At 35.8% G+C, this 24,615-nt stretch overlaps 1 protein-coding gene across 1 annotated transcript in view; it reads left to right on the top strand.

The window, feature by feature from the left end:
- LOC128512981 (ephrin type-B receptor 1-B) overlaps nucleotides 1-24,615 on the top strand; it is a 355,486-nt gene that overhangs the window by 100,892 nt on the left and 229,979 nt on the right. The window lies entirely within an intron of this gene.

The raw sequence follows: 24,615 nt of genomic DNA, 5'->3' as shown, positions 1-24,615 counted from the left end.
ACAGAATGAGTCATTAAATCATTTTGGATTACCTTTAAAAAAAAAATAACACGGTAAAATGATTACGCTCTCCAGGTGTTGTTATTGCTGAATGTAAATGCAGCGATATTAGTGCGCGCATGTGGGCAAGAGAGTGTGTCGGCTCCTCTCTTTGCTCTCTCCGCTTCATCAGAGCATCGTGGAGAGAAGCTCCCCATGCTATTTCATCAGCACAGCCATTATTCTCCATCCAGCCCCATTCACAGTGACTTAATGACATAATGAAGGCACTTAGGCTCCGCAGAGTCCGCAAAACCCAGCTAAAGGCATGGAGCCAAGGCAGAGCCGAGCTTTAGAGAAATCGGTGTAGGGATACAGAGAGATTAGCATTTAGAGCTAAAGTGAGCTCATTGAGATATAGCAAGCTCACTTATTTTCTTTCTCTGTCTTTCTTCTTCTTACTCTCTCTCTTTATATATATAGATAGATAAATAGATAGATAGATAGATATAGATATATACACTACCGTTCAAAAGTTTTAGAGCACTTTCTAACTCCATGATGGTTCCTGATTTTTATTTATTTCTACATTGTAAAGGAATGCTGAAGGCATTCAAAAAATGCATTAATCTCCTTTGAACAGTTAATGGTGAGATGTTTCTGCTACTTATGCTCTGTAAAGACTTCATAACGCCTCTAATCTGAGGTGCTGTTATTTGGTCATTTTTCAGGCTGATAACTCTAAATGAACTTCTCATCTGCGGCAGAGGTAGTTTTTGTTCTCGCCCTCCTGGGATGGCCTTCATGAGAGCCAGTTTCATTATGGTGCTTGACGGATTTTGCAAATGCACTTGACAATATTGTTCTTGCAACTATTACAGAAAGGCTGACCTCTGTGTCTTAAAATAACAACTAACTGTTGTTTTTGTTGTTGTAACGTAATTACCTAATTCCATATGTGTTATTTTTATATAGTAAAATTTTTGTATAGTTTTGAAATCCCCAGTATTGTTGTAGAATGTAGAAAATAAATCACTAAACAAAAAAAAGAAATTTGCAACTGTTCTTAAATTTTTGAACGGTAGTGTGTATATAATATATATATATATATATATATATATATATATATATATATATATATATAAGTATGATCTACAAAGCCATAAAGTTCATAAGAATGTGATTATTTAAATGTGTTTTTGCATTGTTAAAAAAAAAAAAAACTTAAGGCATAAGTTATAATTTTTGTCTTTAAATTTTCATATAAATGCATCCAAGAAACATGACATACACCTGTTACAAGACATGTGCCACAATGTAAAATACTGAGTTTTACGTCCATCAGGTCGATCTCACTTACTCGAGCGGTGTGTGAAAGACCAATCTTCCCACTGGTACAATTTTAATTTGGAAAATGTGCTGACTTATCTTTCTTTCTATCACATGACTGTAGATAAAAACATTTCAGCCATATCACAAAAAAAAAAAAAAAAAAAAAATATATATATATATATATATATATATATATATATATATATATATATATATATATATATATATATATAGTAATGAAAATGGGGCAGTGGTACCTCAAGCAGTTGAGCATCTGAGTTGCTGATTGGAGGGTCAGGGGTTCAAGTCCCGCCAAGGCCGTTTGCCACTGTTGGGTCCTTGGGCAAGACCCTTACCACTACGCCCCATACACCCCAGTGCTGGTCCCAAGGTAAGAAACTAGGAAGGTTGCAGCAGGAATTTGTCAGTTGAGTATGGTTATGAGGGCCTGCACCAACCTGCTGTGCCAGATTTGAAATAGATGTGCTTTGTCATGGTTTTCTGATATATTTTCCTGAAGGTATTTATGCCGCAGTTGGCTGTGATTTTAACTGACTCAACACATCATTCAAAAAAAAAAAGAAAAAGTCTTTATTCTTGGAACATTTTTTTTCATCTTTTGGCCACAAAAACATACTGGAAATGAGCTTAATTACTGACTTTACATTTATAATAAGAAGTGACAAAGCAGAAGACAACCATTCTTGTTTTATGACTATGCAAGATGTTGACACTGAAAGCGCAAGTGGCAATTAGTTCGATTTTTTCCAGTTCTATAAAAATACAGTGTAACAAAAAAAATCAAAATGTCTTGAACAGTTCCTCTGTACAATCCTATGAAGTGTGTGGTCTTATATTCTTCAATACTCACAAACTGAAAAAACAACAGTATTGGAAAAAATACAAACGACATGAATGGCATACTGTACCACTTGCAGAGATAAAGTCACATTTGAAAGTCACATTTTCACATTTGTTCTATTGTTCCATACTTAAATACAACTGCATGTTTACACTCTCCAATGCAGCAGGTGGCAGTATGCACCTAGTTGTTTTGCAAGCTGCCAATGGACACAAAGAGAAAAAGTGTAAAAGGAAGTCAACCTTCACGCTCCATACTGTATCATGCTCAAGACCAACCAACCACAGCATACTGATCCGTACCCAGGAACAGTATGTTCATAGAGCTTTCACATTACGCAAACAAACCCAACTTTGGGGTTAAGCGTCCTGAAATCCATGCTGAAGACCATAGTGTGAAAGCACCTTTAGTCATAGAAGCAGCTACAGCTGCTAAATCTGCAACTTGCTTTAAACTCATGCTAAAATTATGAAGTTTCTGTAACAGTTTACTTTCTGCCAATAAGAACTGATGTGCGATCATGAGACCGTGTTGGCTTCAGGCCAGAGTTCTCTAAATCTCATCTCTGCAGTAGGTACGCTCTCATCACTACATTAAGCGTAATGAGGACTTTGATCATTAGCTGATGAACTGAATCAGGTGTTTGAGCGCAGCAGGAAGGACTGATTGAAATGAAAATGCCCTGAATGTAAATAATAATGGGTCTTAATATAAGAGTTGTTAAGCAGATGATCCGAGCTTCATAACACTCTGATGAGATGTGCAGTGGATGAAGTGATCATTCTAATAATGATGGTGAAAAGTAAACCATGCCAAATGATTTTTTTTTCACTTTGAAGGAGTTCTCCAGTTGCTTATTCCTGCTATTTCTATTAATATTTCTATTTCTAGAACACTTTTTTTCGTTGTAGGAATAAAAAAATAACCAGGAAAACGCCCCAGAGGCTACTGTCACGACACCCAGTTGCAGATTGAGTTTGTATTGTAATTATGTTAGTATCACGATTTTATAAATATCCTGATCCAATATAGGTTTTTTTCTTTCAGATTTTGTTACAATTCTAAATAAACTTAGCAAATAATTTACTCGTACCAAACAAGGTGCTGTGCTGCCTGGCAATGTGTAAATACTGTAGTTTAGAGCTCACCACTTGTAAGATTATAGAGAAACAGCAACATTTTACCACCTCAATTGCTAACGTATACTATACATAAAAATAAATAAATAAATAAATACATAAAAAAACATAAAGATTGTATAGTCAGTGTTGTGATACATGAATTGCCATGCAAAAGAATATTTTTATAATTGTATTTACTGGAGAAAAATCTAGTGTGTTTTATATATCTAGTGTTATATCTATATATCTAGTGTTAGTTATATATCTAGTGTTATATCTATATATCTAGTGTTAGTTAGACCAAGCATTAAATACTTCTCTTGGTGTTCCCATTTTGGGTTCTAATAATTCACCTGCTGGTGAGTCTTTCCAGAAACTCCCTAAAGGCACAACTAATTTAAGACAAACATTCTTTACAACCTATAAAAAAAACTACAAAAAAAAGAAAGAAAAAAAAAAGTTTTTTTCCACACACAAAAGGGTGTATTTTGTTTTAATTATACTGGAGCAAGGTTACTGTGCTCAGTGATAACTGTATTTTAGCTGTGTTTTTGTCAAGGTGTTTATTTGAGGTTAGGGTTTTTATTTGCTTTTGTCACAGACAATAGATTCTTCAATGAATATAAGAGTTTCAAATATATCTGCAATGGATTAGCACCCTTTCCAGGGTGTACGGCGGCTCATGCCCAAAGTTCCCTGGGCCCTCTGTGTATATAGAATGAACAGTATATAAAATTATATGATATATTATATGATATAAATTACAAATATTTATGCTTTGAGTTTCAGTTCATCATAAACATACCTATTTCATATAAATCTTCATATTAATTGTAGACATCATATATATTGTAAATCCAGCAACAGCATAACGAAGACAGTCCCAGCAGCGCCATAGAGCTTTCTATTCCCAGTCACGCAAAACTCATAGAGAGCAAGTGCAATTAGCATATGAATGAAACATTTAGCTTTCACATTTGAACATTTACATTTAAGATGTATGTTTATATTTAGCATTTGCATTTCATATTTGCATAATACTGAACCTTAAACCTGTTGACATGAATCATTGGCTAAATGTTTCAGAATGGCCTGAATTTTCAATGTCAGAAAATCGTATTAAACTTACTATTTTCGCTTACGTTTTTTTTTCTCAGCCTATTTTCTAGTTGTTTATATTCAGATAATATCATAATCTCAGATGTCACATGACTAAAGATAAACTTCACTTGAGCAGGAAGTATCCGGTCCTGGAGCTCTTTAGTTTTTAAATTATGTAGAATATCTACTGTGATACATAATGTCTTATAGACAGATGGGTCTCTTCCACAAGTTACCTACAAGTTACCATCTATTTTCAGGAATCATGTGTTCCACTGCATAACGTTCATGAAAACGACTGCAATGGGCTCTGAGCCACCTCGGCCAAGTTCGTTATTTACTGACAGCTCAATTGAAAAATATGCACACCTCTGATTTTCAGTTAACCCAATGCATGAATGGAAATCAAATTATTTATAAACATCAGAACCATCCGTGCATGTCTGCATCATGGTTACGCATGGCGAAGAATGCCAGGGAACATTGAAAATTATGATTATGAAACTTCACTAAGATGAAAAAGGATAAAGTAAAATCGGTGATCAACTAAAAATCAGTTGAAACACAGTAGTAGCTTTATTTAGGGTGTTTTGAACCACTCATAGTGGCACTAATCAGCACCACAGTGCCCCCCCTTAAGTGGTGCCAAGGCCTGTGATCTACTTGCACAATCTAGCTCTGAAAAACAGGGTTATCAGTGGAAATTAAAGTTTCTATGACATCTCAGACAATCTGAAGGACATTGAATAAAAAAAAAATTAAAATCCCTCCTCTCTGGCACAAAATTGCAAGATTAAACTTTGCTCAAGAAACCTGATGAATATTGGGAGTACATTCTTCGGTCAGATGAGACCAAGATAAATTACTTCGGCTCAGATGGAGTCCAGCGTGTTTGAAAATAAACCCGGCCAGGGCTACCACAGAAAATGCATTGTCCTGAGAATCAAGCTGTGGAGTGAAGAGCTGCGAGTGTGATGATACGGGGCTGCGTGAGTGCGAAAGGTGCCGAGAAGATGACATTTATAGATGGCACCATGAACGTCTGGCTGACACGATGAGTCCTATTCTCCAGGAACCTATCTGAAGAGGAAGATTCCAGCATAATAACGATCCAAAGCATGCTGCCAAGAGTTTCTAAAGAACGAAAAAGTGAAACTGTGACCTGGCTTGAATAAATATGTCATCTGACTTGAAGCCAGTAGAATACCTTTCTGGTGTTTTAAAAAGAAAGGTAGAGCAACACAACCCCTTCGGCAAAGAGCTTCAGAAATAATAATAAAAACAAGTCCCTGTAGAATAGTAGAACACCTCTTCAGATACTGTCTTTGTGTAACACTGGAATCCTCCATGCCAAGTAGGAGTGAGTCTGTTATCAAAAGCAAAGTTGAACATACAAAGTGTTGGGGGGGAAAAAGAATCTTAAAAAAAAAAAAAAAGTACTGACAGAAAGGTGTGCTAGGATTTGTTATAGTTCTATTTAACTTTGAAGATATACAATTACTGTAAAGTGGTACAGTGATATTGCTTAAAGGTGTTCTAACGTCTACTGTATGCTATATGCATTATAACAACAATTATCTTTATTTATAACAGTTATCTTTTTTGATGAGAAAAAATAAGGTGCTTCTTAACTTGGTCTTGCTACAGTACATTAGTGTTTTTTAACCTCCATGCACACTTGCTTGAACTAATCTGCAAATTAACAGCCTGTCCTTAATTGAGGTGGGCATGATAGAGCAGGGAAAACACTTAAATGTGCACGGCAGTGGTCCTTAAGTTCTGGAGTAAATTGCTTTTGCAGAATTGTTATCAACAGATTACAACTTGGTGCAATATACTCGAGATTGTGCTGTCGTCTGTGATCACAGCTGTGCTAATATTCAGTACAACAACACTCCCTCTCCTTTGACATTATTTAAATATAAATGTCTATCTGTTACTAGACACATAATGCATGAACAGTTTAACACATGACATAACTAAATGATCACAGTCATGCTGATATTCAGTACAACAGCACTCCCTCTCCTTTGACATTATTTAAATATAAATGTCTATCTTTAACTAGACACATAATGCACATACAGTAAATAACTAAACACGAGAAATAACTAAACCAATAAAAGCAGCCTGTTAGTACTTATTTCAACAGTACTGTATGTTAATTTTGCATTCTTATTTTACATTTAATTTTACATTTATTTTTACATTCGAATAGTAGCTTAGAAACAATATAAAACGTATAGAAACAGAAAATGCATACACATACAACATACACAAAACATCTGTAGTACCTGCACCCTCAATCAAAAAAAGTTAGACAGTAAGCACTCTTGCATGCAGCTGTTCTAGATGTTCCACAAGCAAGTTTATTAACACTGGCACTTAATCACATTTTTATTTTTTTGTGACTCCTCACTTCTCATGCATAAGTTGTTTATTGTCTCTTCTGCAAAAGAGATGCAATCAGCTATACAATGGAGAAACCAAGAGGAGAGTGGATGATTGTTTTGTCGAGCACTTTCCTACCATCAGTATAAAGGATTTCTTCTTTCTAGTAGCGAGACACTTCAACAGCAATCACTGTAACATTAATGGCATCCCAGATTGCACTGCTAGTTGTTGTAATGTAGGGAGAAAGTGCTCATCTACATTCTGGGAACTTTGGAACCCCATGGAATGAATGTCATGTTCTGACAACACTCATTACCAGCCATTTCAAATATTCACTGGTTTCACCTCCCACAGCCTCTAAAGCACTTTGCTTGCATAGCTGATAGAGGATACTGCAGATACTCCCTAAATTATCTATACTGTACAGTACACTCGCCGGCCATTTGAATGATAAAAAGAAAGACCTATACCTTTACTCTTTCTTACAATAGTCTGCACACCTATTGGAATCCCCATTATTGCAAATATCGAATCAGCCAATCGCATGGCAGAGCAGTAACTCAATGTACTAAGACATGTAGACATGATCAAGACGATCTGCTGACGTTCAAAATGAGCATCAGAATAGGGAACAAAAGTGTTTTAAGAGACTTTGAACATAGTCTGAGTATTTCTAAAAAACTGCAGATCTCCTGGGATTTTCCCACACAAGCCTTTCTAGGGTTTACATTGAATGCTCTGTGAGTGAATAGTAGGTCCAGTAAATGGCTAAAAATACCTGATTGATGCCAGAGGTCAGAGAAGAATGGCCAGACTGTTTCAGGCTGATTGCCGAAGAACACGTCAAACCTTGTAGATGTGCTACAGCAGATGAAGACCACACGGGGTGCCAGAATTTGTGTTAATCAACATGAAAGCATGGATCTTTTTTGCCTGAAAGCAGCTGCTGGTGGTGTAATGGTGTGGTGTGATATTTTTTGTCATACTTTGTGTTCCTTTGTACCAAGTAAGCATTGTTTAAATGCCACAGCATATCTGAGTATTGTTGCTGACCATGTGCATCCCTCTATGACCACAGGATGACGTGCTACAGTATGTCACACAGCTAAAATCATCTCAATCTGGTTTCTTGATCATGATAATGAGTTCACTGTACTCAGATGGCCTCCACAGTCACCAGAGCACCTTGTGTGGTATATGTGGTGGAATGGGAGATCTGCATGATGGATGTGCAGCCAACAAATCTGTGACATGTTATCATGTCCATGAGGACCACAATCTCTAAGGAATTCTTTCCAGCATCTTGTGTAATTTCTGCCATGAATAATTAGGGCACGTCTGAAGGCAAACGTGTGTCCAACCCACTAATATCAAGGTGTCCTTATGTAGTGGCTGTATTAGTGAGTATACAATATATTGAGCTTTAATTCTCTGTGTGGAAATGTATTTTTGATGAGTAAGGTCAAAATAAAATATAATTAGTTCGAGCAGACAGGAAGGGAATAGTTAATCAGATAGCCGTTCTTTACCACCATGGTTAGTAGAAAAGCATCACAGATGCCACAAAGGTCAACCTTTAAGGCAGATAGGCTAGGATATAACTAGGTTTCTTAAACAACCCAAAACAGAAATTTAAGCAACAGTGGGCTAAACTTTCCAATAAAGGATTAGTCATTTGGATTTGTCCAAGCTTGACCAGTTTTGGTGTGCATTGCACTGCTGCTCTATTATTGAAGGATTAGATAACTAACTAATATTCTTTCGGCTGCTCAGCCACCTAAGCCACCACTCCCCTGATTTTTACATAAATAAACATGGGTAAAGGCTGGTCTTTTTCTGGCCGGGCCTCTTATATACTGTAGATACGCTATAATGTTAATCATTTAAATGGCTTAAATTTATCTTTTAAATCGTTCATATACATTCAGTAACATATTAAAAACATAGTAACTTAATCAGCTTAGTTTTGCATTAACCTCAGTCAGTTATTTAGTGATATTTATAGTCTATTGCGTGTATCTAATGCGATTGGCCAAGTTAAACCACAATGACCCTGACCAGGATAAACCAGCTAAAGTCCAGTGTCCAAACTTCAGTTTTAATTAACATGGTCTTTCTTTTTCTCATAAGATTTCAGTTTGACAGCCTCCTCCAATAAAATATTTGCTGTGCCTCATGGGTCTCGTGTGGTCGTGTTTTTTTTTTTTTTCCTAAAGAGATAAACTATAAGCAGGGGTGAGAGTGATGCTGGCAGTGAAAGAGAAAACAATTTGCTTTCTAAAACTAAAAATCAGTCCTTCACCACTATTCCACCAGAACAATTGTTTTTAGTTAAACCCTGAATGAAACATATTGCAAGGTCTTCTGTAAATCCTTGTGCAGAATTTAACTAGCAAATCGTGCCTGAAACTTTTTTTTAAATTTAACAACGGTTCTTGGACTTAAGTTGTCATTTAATATTTAAATGTTTAATGAAAGAAATATGAAGAAATCATTGATGTATTGAATAATTGTTAGTCTGAAACATGCTGAACCAGCCATTAAAAAGTAACTGGATTAATGTACGTATTGGAGGACAATTTGTGTTTGAGAGTACGAGAGAGATTTGATAATCACCGTGCTGTGTAAAAGAAAGACCCGCATTGGGTTTTTGATTTTGTAGGTTTACAGGAGAGAGCATATGCACACGCTCCTATGAGAGGGTTTATATTACTGCTTTTGAGTGTCATCACTGTAAACATACCGCCTCTGTTGCATCGTGGGCCGGGAAGTAAAGATGAACTCGAAGCGACAAGCCGAGAAAGTCCCTCATGTGATACGGCGCAGGCAATTAAAGGCGAGCTCAAATGGAGCAAAATATCTAAGAAAGCCTTCTGCTTCTTTACTGAGTTGCTGGAATATAATGGTGCCACAGAGACAATGTGTTAGTCACACAAGAATGAATGCAAAAGCCAGGCAGAGAATTGGGAACGGGAAGCATGTAGCATACAATACAGCATGCTGTCGGCTCACATTTGGAAACATACACACATGCGTAAACACTCCCACTTTCTAAGTGCATTTATTTAAATAAAACGATAGACTTGAGGAAGATTCAGTCCAGCAATCTAGGCTCTAAAGTCGGTTGGTGTTTAAACTAAGGATGCATTTTTTCCTCAGAGGTTTTTGGTTTTATTTTAGCTCTAATACTGAAATGAATGACATACATGCCAATACAAAATGTCTTCTAGCATTTTAGTTAGCTCTGGTTATGTTGGATGTGCCATGTGGTGCTGGCAATGAATGTGAAGATTACACAGTATTATCGCATTTAAAACAGTGTTTTTACTATAGACCGTGACACAGAGGAAAGTGCCTGAGCATGACCATTAAACATGTCTAAGTGCAGAAGTGAATGGATCAGGTGTGCGACGGTTGCAAATCACATGATATTGCATGACCATCACATAGTATGACATGCGGGTACCAAAGACTGTACAGTTAAGGTGTTCAGAAAAATTTATTTATATGCTTGCATTACAGTACTTTTCATGTTAACCACCTTAGCATTTTAGCTAAGCTAATGCTAATCCAGCTATCTTGTGGTGACTGAGGTAAGTAGGTGTGTTTCAACCAGCAGCTAGGCTCTGTTTGTTCCACCACATTAAACAATTAAGGATTAACCAGGGTCCATCCAAGATGGATGGATGAATGGATGGATGGATACTTTATTGATCCCATGGGAAATTTCAAATATCCAATAGCAAGCATAGTAACACAACGGAAGGGCAACATGGTGACAACCAGAGACCCTGCAGTTGAGGTTAAAAATTGTTCTTCACCAAGCCTATACAAGACGTCACAGAGGGTTTGTCCAAACTGGACCGACCATCCGTCCATTTATCTTGGCAGGAGCTGACTCAGCATAAACTTTGGTTAATTCCTAATAGCTAGACTAGCATAAGCTTAGCTAAAATGCTAAGGTGGCTAACATTAATAAATATGCTAGCATTACTTTTCATTTGTCTGAACACACCGACTCCTACATTTCTTGCGGTAAGTTAAACCACATTGATTCCTGTTAGCTGGTTAGCTAAAGTGATGTATAGCAGACAGCTAGCGGTTCGACACCCCCACTGTAGCTGCCTCTCCAACTGGGAAATTGGTAATTAGGCAAAATTTTAAGACTTAACCTAATTTTAATTAATGAGTTACATAAAAAATTGCCCCCTGTACATTTGTTAGGAATGGGAAATCTAGCTATGGAGACCAAAATAGGTTTTTGTACTAGGGCATTTAAACAAGGAGCTCGGTGAAGAGCACAATTATGTGAAGAGCACCATTGTGTGATTTACAGTGAAAAGTGACTCACCTCAAGTGACCACTAGGAGATCTCCCAGTGGTCATTTGAGGAACTGCACATTTTGGCACTTTAGGGTTTAACACTTCAGGACTGGATGTTGCTAACACCTGGTTCCAGTATCTAAATTAATACTTCTAAAAGGTCTAGTATTATTTTTGGTTAAATGCACGTATGAAATGAATTTCATCCAGGCAGTTTAAAACTGACAGCCATAGTTTAAATTACGGGGGAGCTAAGGGTAGCTTGTAAAGGGCATGAGCTCCCTTGAAAGCCTCTGATAAGACATTTAGGCGCTTAAAAAAAAAACGTCCACTTTCTTTTATAGGTTATATTTTATTTTCCATAAGTTCCTGAAATATACTGTATAAAGTGGGCAATTTTTAAGAGATGTTTTAAAAGTTGTCCACTTTGATTCATAGGTTACATTTTCTTTTTTCGTAAGTTCCTAATATACATTTAAAAAATATAAATAATGTTGTATGTTTAAGTCACGGATTACTTTAGATTTTCTGAATATCAGACCCCAACAATTAACACAATTGTGTTTCTACTTCTGCTGTGGCTTTCATGCATGGTGGCAATGCACTCGAGATTACCACCTGAACTCTTCATCATTGAGTGGGCAGGGTATCTAAATGGACTGTAGGTCATTAATTGAGAAAACAGAAATTGAAAATATGTTATTTTCTCTATGTTGTTTGTCTAGCATGTTAAAATTTTTTGCTTGATTTTTATGTTGTTGGTACTTTGGTTATATGGTATTAAATTCCTGCAGTAGTAATACTTGAGTGTTTTTCACAGTAACCCAGTTATTGACCGCTCTGCCGTGCACTTATATGTATTATATGTACTTGAGAAGTCATGGTGCAGACCTGAGAATAGGGCTCCCCCGAAAGCCGCTGTGTAATTCGAACACCGCTGACAGCAATTTGAATGCTACAAGTTCACAGCCTTTAGAAAGTTACAGTGTGTGTTTTAAGTGGATGGCAAGTGAAGAGAAAGAGGTAGCAAAATGGACAGGGTTATGTTTTGATGGACTCTAGTCCAACTATTAATAAAACACTTCAGAAATGTGTTGAGTATTAACTAGCCTCAAGGTCAAGGTTTCCATTTGTCCATTAAAAAGCGTAATATACTAGGAAAGTATAAAGCAGAGAGAATTACGAACAAACAAAGAATGCAAGGTAGTTCTTAACAATTTTAGACATACTGATTAGAAAGCTTTTAACCTTTACTGTATAGCAGGTCCAAGCTTTCTTTGCGAATTAAAAATAGATCAGCAAATAAAAAAAAAACGAGGGTAATGTCAGTTTAGAAGTGAAAATGCACTAGACTATTAGTCTAGACTTGCTCTACTTTTAATTTCTTCATTTTTAAGCTCATCCATGATAATTGGCAGCGGCTGTCCGGTTAGACATAGTGAAACACGAAGCGCACTTGACATGTCCAAGGGTCATGTCTAGATTTCTTTCTATGTTGTGTTCTTCATGTAAAATATCCTAATTAAAAATGAATTAGCTGACATGGACCATGTTTAAAATGTTTGCAGTTGTTTCGTAGGATGAACTTTTTTATTTTGAACTTCCAGGAGAGCAAAAAAAAAAAAATGCCTCTGTTGTTAAAAAAATAAATAAATAATTTTAAATAAATGACACAAACCTGGTGCCTCTGAGACATTTGGCCTTAAAAGGTTAAGGGTGTTCTTGTCTTGATGATCAAATGCTTTTGGAAAAAAAAAAACAAGAGTAACACTTTTTATGAAGGTCACATCTATAACACACTCCGAGGTGTAAGTTGTTTTAAATTCTTGGTGCTATGTAGCAAAAAGGCGAGAAGAAAAAACATGGAGGTGGAAGACAGTGCTGTAAGTCTTATAAGTTGTAACTTTGTGTGTGACTTTCTTTGTGCACTCTGGTAACATTTTACAAAGGCTAGTTTATAAAATCATTCATAAATACTTTATAAAGTTATGACTTTATTAATGTGTCATAATACACACAGCCCCCATAGAAAGTATAACCAAAAAAAAAAGTTTTTTTTTTTTTTTTTTAGAAAAAAGGTGTACTTTTTGAACTATTTACCTTTCTTTGCTTTATTTCCCCCTCTGATTAGCAGCAGATGGTTCTTAAAGCAGCTCTTCAAGTCCGCACCTGTCACCTCTCTCCAACGTATGCGACAAAACAAGTCCTTAACCACACATAAAGCCAGCAAGTGCGTCTGCAGTACGGCTGCTCAAAGTCACTGGTTACGGCACTGAATAAAATCGTGCCTGCTGGTGGCTGATAGGAACTTTAAATGTGGATTCATTAAGTGAGCACGTCGCTGCTTTCTTTAAAGAAAGGAAGAGAAGTCAGAGACTTGCATTTAATCTAATTTCACATATTCACTGTTGTTGGTGTTTTTTTACTGCTCCCATTCTTTACGTTCCATTCTGTTAATTGTGTGAATGCTGCAAATGTGACAAATTTACAAGTGAGTTTGCTAATGAGTGAGTTCGTCTGCTGCACCTGATAAGCTGTGTTAAATGTTGCGAACTTGGGATTTTTGTCCTAAACTGGAACAGGGGCTGTTCTAATATCTGCAAATTTTGTATGAAAAGTAATGAGGGACCAATATAGGGGGTAATGTCTTTTCTTTATAATTTATTTATAAAATATATATATATTAATCAGTATTTTTCATTTCAATTGATTTTGCATGAGATTACAGTATGTTACTATTCAAAGTACTTCATAGTGGAAATTGCCATGAGTACTAATCCAACATCCTGCAGATTCTATACCAAAAAGTACTAAATTGATCAGATTCGCTTTTTTCCAAACCAACCCACCCACCCAACATTCCTGCTTACACACCAGGATCATGATGTGGCACATTTCCTACATGTCGCATATTTCTTTTTGCACACTGATTATTTGCATGTAAGATGAATATTATCTTGCACTTTAGGTCACGCTGCTGCTGATACACATCTCATAAATCACTTCAGTGTGCTGTACGGTACATGTGATAAATAACTGAATCTATTCTATTCGTATATATCATTTCAAACTCGTTTCAAATCATACTTCTGCTGTCATACCCGCATTGTATTATTTATATACCTTTATACTTTTTATATGCCGCATTTTACGCTTTTATTTTCGTAGACGCTTTGTTTGATTCCTATGTAATGTAAATATCTGTAACTTAATTTCCAGTTATAAAATAATAATTAATTTGTAGTGTAATTATCTTTTACGTCATAGACATAAGTCATATAAGCATTTCACTTCTTATCATACTGTGTATGGTTGTGTATACAATGTTTGTATCAATACAACGTGATCATAGTAGAAGATATATTTTTATGTGAATGCATTTTGTCACTATTCCGATTCATAGAGGCACCACCGCTCATCTACCACAGCAGAGGTGGTTTTAATGCTAATGTCTTTAACATTAAAGAAGCTTGTTGTACTGTACAATAACAGGGCAATAGCTCAAAATAAAACTTTCATAATATTTAATAATTAATTGCTTTTTAATTAATTTAAGATCTTACAACCAATTTTTTTAATCTTTATTTTGCTGAACATCTCACTACAGTATGTCTGCAGTTTCAACATATTAAAAAGGATGAACCTCTTTGGGTCATTACTAAAAGAGAGTGAGAGGCAGAGACAAAGAAAAAAGGAGGACAATTGGAGAACCATGTTACGGTATAAGTCTTTATTTATTTGCTCAGGGATGTTTTATGGGTCATCACAGTGGGAGGTCATAAAGCCTGGCTAGTTATGAAGCCATAAATGCTAGCTAATGGATCATGGACACTAGCTAGTTGACAGATCGTAAAAGCCAGCTAACAAATCACAGACACTAACTAACATGACAAAATCTGGCTAATAAATAATTGAAACTAGCTAGCTAGCTAACAAAGCATACAACCTACTGTAACTAGCTAAGAATTCATAAAGTCTAGCCAACTTCCAATGCACAAAACCCTTCAGATTGTATGTTTTTATTATCAGTCTTTAATCCCTAAAAGAATTACACAAAGTCAAGTAGTTGCTAATCAGGTGAATAGTGTTCATGTATGTATTAATATTTTTCCTCCATAGGACATTGTGAGTTCAAATTTTTCTCTTTTAAATCTTTTAGGCTGCCAAAATAACCAGAATGCACTTCTGAAAAGGATATGTTCAGCTAATAATCTGGTGATTCATTGCATATCCCTTTTCCCAAATGTATTCAGATATATTTCCTTATATTGTGTGGAGGTAAAGACACATAATCCTCTCTTAGCTCACTCTCTCCCTCTCACGCGCACTCGTAGCGCACATACTTGTTTCCCCATCGCTCTAGCTGAGTCTTATTGCTTTACTGCACACGTTTGCACTCATTAAATCCTCCTTTCAAATCCCCTCCGTCCCTCACATACACACGCACACACTCGGCACATAATGAGGCGAGCTGATGAATTAAATATGTGCTGCTGGAGAGGCGGCTGACCTTTGACCTCCGGATGGGGAGCAGGCCAAGCAGGCGTGAAAGAGAATTACCGAGACAGACACGGGTATGTTCTGGGAACGGCTGTTTCTGTGTGTGTGTGTGTGTGTGTGTGTGGAAAGATCTCAGGCTTGAGTAAATGTCAATAGAGGAGAACAAGAGACAGGGATATGGGGACTTTCCAGGCCTCTGGCTTTGTAAGGACCGGAATGTTTAGAGAAAACAGTGAAGAAGGACAAGAAGATGGGGATGGTGAGGAAATGTTCTTAAAAATTTGGTCATCTTGATTTTACTTTATAAGCAAAAGTAAACGTGCGTGCCTCCTAAATCTCTGCTGTCACCCCCTAAGGTGTGTGATGTGATTGACAGGTGTCTTTAATATGAAAAACGATGAGTTAATGATTGTCCTCACATCAATAAGCGTTCCAGTTGGCCTTCCCTGTCCATCTCTTATTGACCATCTGTAAACCATTTATTATTAATCCTGGCCCAAAGCTGGCTAAAGAATAAGACAGAGAGAGAGAGAGAGAGAGAGAGAGAGAGAGAGCTCATGCTCAAACTGAAGTGAAAAAGGGTCCAGTCATGCCCGTTAAACTTCACTCATCAGTGTCTCTCTGCTCCTAATACACACTCTTTTCACACTGCTTTTCATGATCTGTCCTTTTTTCCTTTTATAATTTCCTCTCCTAGGACTTATTGTCAAAATCTTTTTACTTTAGTCCTCTACTCGTATTTTACTTCTGTACTTTTAAAGTTCTTCTCTTTATACTGTCTACCGAGACTGAATTCTCTCTCTCTCTCTCTCTTCCTCTTTGTGTGTGTGTGTGTGTGTGTGTGTATGCCCTTCAGTTAATGGACACTGCTTTCTCTTCTCCCTTTACTCACAGCTACCAAAAAGATTTGACCTGCTCCTTTTTTTTTGTAGTATAATATAAAGTGTCCAATAGTCATAAAAGGAAAACTCAATGTTATAGAGGTCTTGTATTGTAAAAAGTTACTTTTTCTTTTTAGATTTTTTATACAGTGAAACATTGCACCCAGTTGTGACACACAGAATAAAATACAGAGTTTATCTTCACATTAAGATCTATTTGTTCATAGCACACTGGAAAAAGCAAATATATAACAAAAGCTCACAGCATTTAAAAGTCTCGTTGTGATAGGCCATGATAGCTGACACAAAGCATGCGTCCCAAATTACATTATATATTTCAAAGTAAATGTTATTAGTATACTATTTATATCATTATTATTTAGTATGCCAATATATGATCTTTTTGGGTGTTACAGGGCCCTTTAGTTAAAATAAACTGATAATAATAAAACAGGGAAAACATCCTAGAGAAATAAGGCGTTTCTAAAACAAAGCCAGAGACAAAACCCTCCCTAATCTTTGTGTAAATTTCATTTTTGACAATTCCTCGACTCATTATTCACGGAGAAGCTTTCAGGAGCGTACTGTGAAAGCTGCAACTGCAAGCAACTGATTTCGCTTGTATTTTTCTAACGTTAAATAATGAATGAGCACGTTTCCGCTTGATTTTTAAACAGCAACGGTTTACAAAAGACTGTAGAATGGAATTGCAATATGTTCCTTCTTGTATTGTAAATATTTTTTGTAAGCTTCTTGTAAGTTGGTTATTAAATATGGATTATTAGTTTATATGCATTATGTATTTGGGACATTCCTGTGCTTTGGTGCCTTTTGTGTCCCTAGTACAGATAATGGTATCTCTTATATATAAATATTAAACAATATAGTTTCTAAAAGAGAGTTACAAAAGTATTTAACATTTAAATGTTAGCTGTATTAATATTTTTATTCATTTAACACTGTTTTTTTTTATTAGGCACTCAACATTTTTCCATGCCTCTTGGATCATGTTTGTTCATTTATTTTGTAGAGATATGGGGTATAATCATTAAAAAAGTTTTTTTTTTTTAATATGGCTTAAAGGTTATACTTTAATCCTGCTATATGTCCCATCATTTATCATCATTTATGATCCACCATGTAATTTGGTAGTTAAAAGTTTTCTTGCACCTGTCTCCCTTGACTTGCTCATCAGAAACAATATGACCATTTTGAGTATACATATACATTCTTTCACACATTTCATACTCATTTCCTTCTTTTATGATTTTTTTTAAATTTAGTAAAGCTGCTTTGCGACAGTGACCATTGTTTAAAGCACTACATAAATAAAAATGAATTCATTTCTGAATACTGTCTCTTGAATCCTGTAAATAAGGTACCATATTGTGCATTGCTATTTTCTGGATGGTAAACACCTACAGTAACTCTTAAGTAAGATTTTTTTTTTCATTTATCTTGTCAGTTTGTGATCGTCAACCATGACATGTTCACCCTGTTATGAGAAATATAGTAATAAACTGAGAATTTGTTAATGAATTTTAAGATAATCAGGTTAAGTAAGATTGTTATTTGTATATCACTTTTATTCTAGACTGGTTTTGTCTATAATAAAAGAATCAAAATCGAAATTTTTCTTTTTTTAAAAAAAAGATTTTGTTCAAAAGGTCCCCAATAACAGGAGTTACACTTTGCTGAGACACATAGATGTAATATAAATATTCTTTGCCATTTTAAAAAAGCACTGCATTAGATTGAAATCAGAACGAAGGTAATATGCTTTTTAGGGAATCTTTGAAAGTACTCAAATGATGCAGCCCAAAATGCTCAATAGGTATTTTAATGGTATCGATTGAGAGCACTTTATAGCACCTAAAGTCCTAAACATCTCTTTCTGGGCTGAAATCTAGTGACTCTAAAATCTATAGCATATAAATGATATAATTTTTATCTTTATCGGACTGTTCAGTGACTCCTTGTGTCCTGTGGGCGAGGTTGTCCTGGGCAGGGTTATCCTGGAAGAGATCGTTCCCGACAGGTCTGAATTATTTCATTGTATTGAAGCTGATCAGACCTTTGGATGGATTTTCAGTGAAACCTTAGACTAATTGGCCTTTGGAGTATAAGAGAGCCAGCTTGCTTTTCTTTAATTAGCCACAATTCTTTATATAACCAATAAATATGAAAAATAAGCAGTCAGGCTATAAAATTATAAGACACTGGTGCAGACCTCTTAACTCTCTAGAACATACCTGTCCTGAGCCTACCCTGTCGTTTACTATTGTATGTAATTTAACAAAGAATGAGTGTTGACATTTTAATTGGATGTTATTAGCTACTAAAAGCATGGCGTATTTAACACTTAAGTATTAATAGGAAGGAATAATGTTTTACCAGGTTTGGTTCTTCTCTCACATGAAAACACATCCGATGTCATCCGAACATTGTCATCTTAAACAACACGTCTCCTTTTAAGTCAATCTGAATTCCCCCTGAACTGTCCATGTTGTTCTGCTCCTGGCTATCACAGGCTACAAAACTAACTAGCTTCTAAAACAAGACTGACTCCCAAATCCTTCTTTAACCTCTGACAGCCCTTAAGGGCACTGCTTGATATGTGAAACAAGAGACCGTACAACCTACATAGAACTCTAGCTTTCTATTTAACAGTTTAAATCATTTTAGTGACTCGGTTTTTGAACAAATATTTTTTTAAGTCATTAAGCTGATTTTGTTCTTTTGATCAGAAATAAAATTAAATGTTACAATTTCAATAAACAGACCACCAACACGTGTACATACACACATTTTGGCTATAGTTCCAGTAGCGGAAATATTATAATTCAGATAAGGATATATTATGATAAACAGAATAAGCAGCTCACCTGATCTTCTAGTCAGAGTCGTTCATTCTTTTGAATCTTTTGCACATAGTGCCTGATCACGTGATAAAGAACAAAACCAAAAGACTCAAAGGCAAACTACTCATTTCTGTTTCCTGTACATAACCTAGGGAGGTTTTGCGATGCTTTGCACATGTGGGCCCAGTAGAAAATGAACGAATCACTCTCCGAGACTACTCGTTCTTCTGAGTCATGTTCAAAAAGAACGAATCGTTCATAAACGACCCATCACTACTAGGTAATAGTACATCTCACCAGTTTTTCAGGACTGTCCATCTCCATGATTTTTTTCCCTCACCTTTGGCTACAGTGGTAAAGAATTTAAAATTACTTTCATCGCTTTTAATTACACTAACTGTTGGCTGTCAGCTCCACCAGTTGCACTACTATCATTACCTAATACATATTATCGTGTCATGTTGTACCTTTCCCTTCCAACGTGCCAGATATCATTAGGTCATTAGAACCTGCTTTATTCAGAAATGTTACAAAAGAAAATTGCACAAAAAGAAGGAAAATTAAAGAAAAAATTAGTCACAAATAACAGTTTTTTTTTTTGCATTTTTTTTTAAACCACATTACGTTAACTTCCCCAGCAGCTAACTATGAACCTCATACACACACAACCACAAAGAAGTGTGCCCCAACACGCAAGTCCGATTCTCTATTCAGCCTGCCTTTCTCCATCCAGCACACTTTTTCCAAAGAAGATTATATGAATAGTTCTCATTCAGTGCTGTTCTGTAGCCTGTTTTTAAATAGCAATGGATGGCTCCAGAGCTTTCCTGCAATAATTTTCTCATTTGGACTCTATTTCATGGCATAAAATTGAACAGACATGAATTTGTTGTAATATACGAACAGATTGAAACTCACTCAGCTTTGCGGTTGGGTTAGCTTTCAGCCGATGGAGTTTCTCAATAAACCTTTTCACACCATTACTTATGAGGTAAATGTATCGCTCTAAACTATTTCAGTGCTCAGACTCATTTCTAATACCAAATTAACATCCATGTTCTCTCTTAGAGTACTCGCTCATTTCTGTCTCTCCTCGATGCTCTTTCATACGTACAGTCGGATTATAGTTTTTACTTGAATGCTTGATGTTTGGGGGGAAAAAGCTGACTCCACCAGAAACGTTATTTCATTTTGTAGAACACAGTTTGCAAGTTGGAACATTTTGCACAAGTTTTACAAAAAAAACAAAAAAAACAATAAAGTAAGTCCAGTATTGCCGCTGGTAATAGTCAGTTTTTTTCTCCTACATAACAAATTTCAGAATACTTTGAGCTGCACTTATTATTCAGAGAAAGCTGCCCAATCCGCTGTGTTTGATATTTACAGTACAAGAAGAACCGAGCTATTTTCCAGACTATTTTTAGTCAACATAGTCTAACAAGAATATTTTATATTAGACATTTATATGAATAGGAATATGGAAACTTCGTTTTCTGGTGCCTTTTTATCATTGATTTTTTTTCAATGAGTTGTGCTGTATTGGCTTTTCCGTGGGATTAAACCAAATGGACTGGCCTTTAGTGTGAGCGAGGACAAGAGAGCCTTGTGTGCCCATGGTCCATTTACTGGTGAAATTGAAAAGTCCACAAGTAATGTGCTAAATGTTATAAGTTGTTAATTATAAGGCTGATTAGTGTATATTGTCATATTGACCGAGTTTAAAAAAAAAAAAAAAAAATCTTGGTATAAATAGACATTAAAGATGATCCTGATAACTGTGTGTATGGCTGTTGACCGTGAGTACTAATCTATCAGCAATGCTCTGCATCTACATAAATAAAAGAAGGGTTTGTCTGTACATTGGTCAGAACTTGCCCTTTTAATTATATTATTATGATTCATACATTGGGCGACAAAAAAACAGTTTCAGAAAAATGTCTATATGTCTGTACAGTATGTCTGTCCAGTCGATTTTCTCACAGCATCATGCAAAACTGGCTGGACAGAATTTAATACAACTTCGCCAGTTCTTTTGGATTTACCAGTTAAATCCTTTGGTTATTACCGAGTACACTATGAAAACTGAATCTTTAGAGATGCATGGACAGATCAAGTTTGTTTATTGTTCCTGTTTGTAGTTTAAAACCAGTTTGTCTCATATTGTTCTGAAACCGTCATGCTAATGACTGCAGTGATGTGGAACGCCACTATGGGATAAAACACAGGTCCATAGAGCAAACATATCCGCAACGGTCCGAGGTAAGGGCGTGTATAAAACCTAAACTGAGAGCACATTGTTATGCGCTAAAATTAAAACGTTAAGTAAATGTGATGTTATGAAAAATTTTGCATGATTTAATAATCCACATAAAACAGGGAGTGTATTTGGCTGATGCCGAAAGAAGTACTTAGAGTAAACAAGGCATAAGCTACTCTACCTTAAAAATAAATAAATAAATATATATATATGTGGGCTCCAACCTAAAATAATAATATCACTGATTACATAAAATCTGATTAGCTTACATTAAATCTTATTTTTAGCTTTAACTTTCCACAAGGTTTAGGAGTGTGTTTATGCAAATTTTTGACCATTCTTCCAGAAGCGTATTTATAAGGTCAGACACTGATGATGGACGAGATGATGCCTGGTTTGCCGTCTCCACTATAGAGAGACTTATCCCAAAGGTGTTCTATCGGGTTGAGGTCAGGTCATTACTTATATGTTATGTGTATTAGAATAGAATTATGTAATTTTATATTTGTTTTATATTCAAATAATTCTTCAGCCATCCATCTATCCATCCCCTTACTAGACCACAGGCATTACAAAATACTTTTATTAAACAATTATGATAAGATAAAAACATGCAATGATAAAGTAAAATTAAAAGTCCAAATTTACACAAACACACGCACGCATTACATGCACACACAAACACACACACACAAAACACATATGATTTAGATTGGAACATGGCTTGTTACTGAGGTGTATGAGTCAGTAAATAACCCATTAATCATATTGAGAACAAAATGAGAACATTATTTTTGCAGTTTTGAGAAAAATATGTTGTTGTTTTTTTTCAAATGAAGCAAGAAGTATTGCAAACTGATAGAGAATATTATGAGCGTGTTTTCTTTGGGTAAGAAAAAAATCACAAATGGGAAAATATTTTGTAAAATTGTTTGGGTTACGCATGTGTGAGTGTAGTGTTTTTCGTGTTTTTGCAAAAAGCTATCACTCCATCATCCGCCGATTTGCCATAATGGACAACACAGCCTGCAGTTTATGGTTATTTAAGTGTGCAGTTTACTACCAATAATACATTGGTTAAATTTGAATCTCATACTTTGATTGTGTCTTTTTAGCAAGTCAAGCAGAAAGTAGCAGCAGCGTATTAAAGCCCCCCAAAAAAGTGTTAAGTTTTGTTACACAGAAATCTTTTAAATAAGAAAATTGTTAAAAATCTGTGAATGAACCCGTAAAATTATAACATAGTTCAAAAATCCCAAAACAGAGCATAAGTAACAGAGAACTGAACAAAGAGTATCTCATGTTTCTTGTGCACAAGGTTTGTGTGTCTTTGCAATGATGTAACTCTTGGTGTAATATTCTTTATCACCGCAACAGGTTGCACTGCAACTAACTTTACCACAGTGTTTACACTACAGTATTTCACAGAAGTGTGTTGAGGATTTAGCATAGTGTACTAACAACATCCTAATTGCATAATAATGTCCTGTTTTTCCAGAATGTAAGGCAGGGGTCCGTTCTTCGTACGTCGCTTGACACATCCGAGATAAGCTGACACATCTAAGATGAGATCATCATGCTAATTAGGATTCGGCTAATTCAGTTCTTCGAGCTCACCTGTTGTTGATGATTAGTAGAGCTGGATTGAGTTGTCTAGGATTATTGCGCGTTTGTGCGTTGGTTTAAAAGGCGATATGCATCGACAGTAGAAACACTGATCACAACCCCTTTGATTGGTTGACGAAATGGATAAAAAACGGCTCAATTTTTTTTTGCCCCCCTGCCAAGGATTGCCCCCCTACATAATCGCTATCAAATATTATATTAGAACATAAATTCATAGGTTAATGGTTTACAAATTACATGAGACAATAAAATAAAATAAGCAATATGAAAATAAATATGTTTATTTATTAATAGAAATATTAATATTTTTTTTCAAATACAACATGTATACTTTTATATTGTTCATTTTATAATTAATTTTGTTTCGTCTAATTTATCATTATAAAATATTTATTTTTAATATATATATATATATATATATATTTATTTGCATATTTTTATGACAAACCTCTGAAAAATAAATGTGTTACAAAATAAACATTATACAAGAATCTGTATTAATGGTCTTGATGGCTGTCTCGTGCCTAGGGCTTATTATACTAGTAATATCATATTTGATAACAATAAACCTATGAATTTATGGTCATATATAATATTTAATAGCGATTATGTGCGAGTCCATGGCAGGGGGGCATATACTTTTCTTTTCCCACGTGAGTCAGTCCATGTCAGTCGTGCTCTTTAACCAATCAGATGTGACCTCGCCATTTCAACCAATCATAACCCGCCAGGAGCGCAGGCTAAATCCTGTTTACATGAAATAAACCTGCTCCCGAGCAGGTTCAAGCTTACGGATATGTTGCTATGACGACAAATGCGAGAAGCGCATCGAAGAATAAAACAATCCAAGATCAGCAAAAACCCACAACAATCAAATCCAGCTAACTGAATAGGCGTCGTACGAAGAACGGACCCCAGGTGTTAAGCTGCGCATGGAGTACGGTAGCTGTTATTTGGAGTGACTGCAACAGCAGTATTAAACAGAAAACATAATTTTCCTTGTGTCATGAACTGGGTGTTATGACTGATGGTGTTGCCGTGGGCAAAAAGGTGCAGGCATAGGCGCAGAGGGTTCTTTTCAATAAAAGAGTCTTAAATAAAACAATAACAAACTGACCATGAGGAAGAGACAAAACCAAAAACAAACAACAAACTTTAACTCCTACAAAGACATATTGTGACACGGGTGCTATGGGGAGCCACTGGCGCGATGGCGGTCCATACAAGGCTTTGGCGCGATGGTGAAACACAGGCGCTAATACCTTTTACGTATAACAAGCTCTATGTTGTGACACAGGCTTCTTGACCACATACATGAACATTACCCACAAACTAAGCATGGAGCTAAAACAGGACAAAACATGATGAAAGACACGAC

The sequence above is a fragment of the Clarias gariepinus genome, chromosome 25 (genome assembly GCF_024256425.1).
Source record: "Clarias gariepinus isolate MV-2021 ecotype Netherlands chromosome 25, CGAR_prim_01v2, whole genome shotgun sequence".
NCBI classification, from domain to species: domain Eukaryota; kingdom Metazoa; phylum Chordata; class Actinopteri; order Siluriformes; family Clariidae; genus Clarias; species Clarias gariepinus.
Note: the sequence above shows the minus strand (reverse complement) of the source record. Positions and strands in the feature narration are given on the sequence as shown.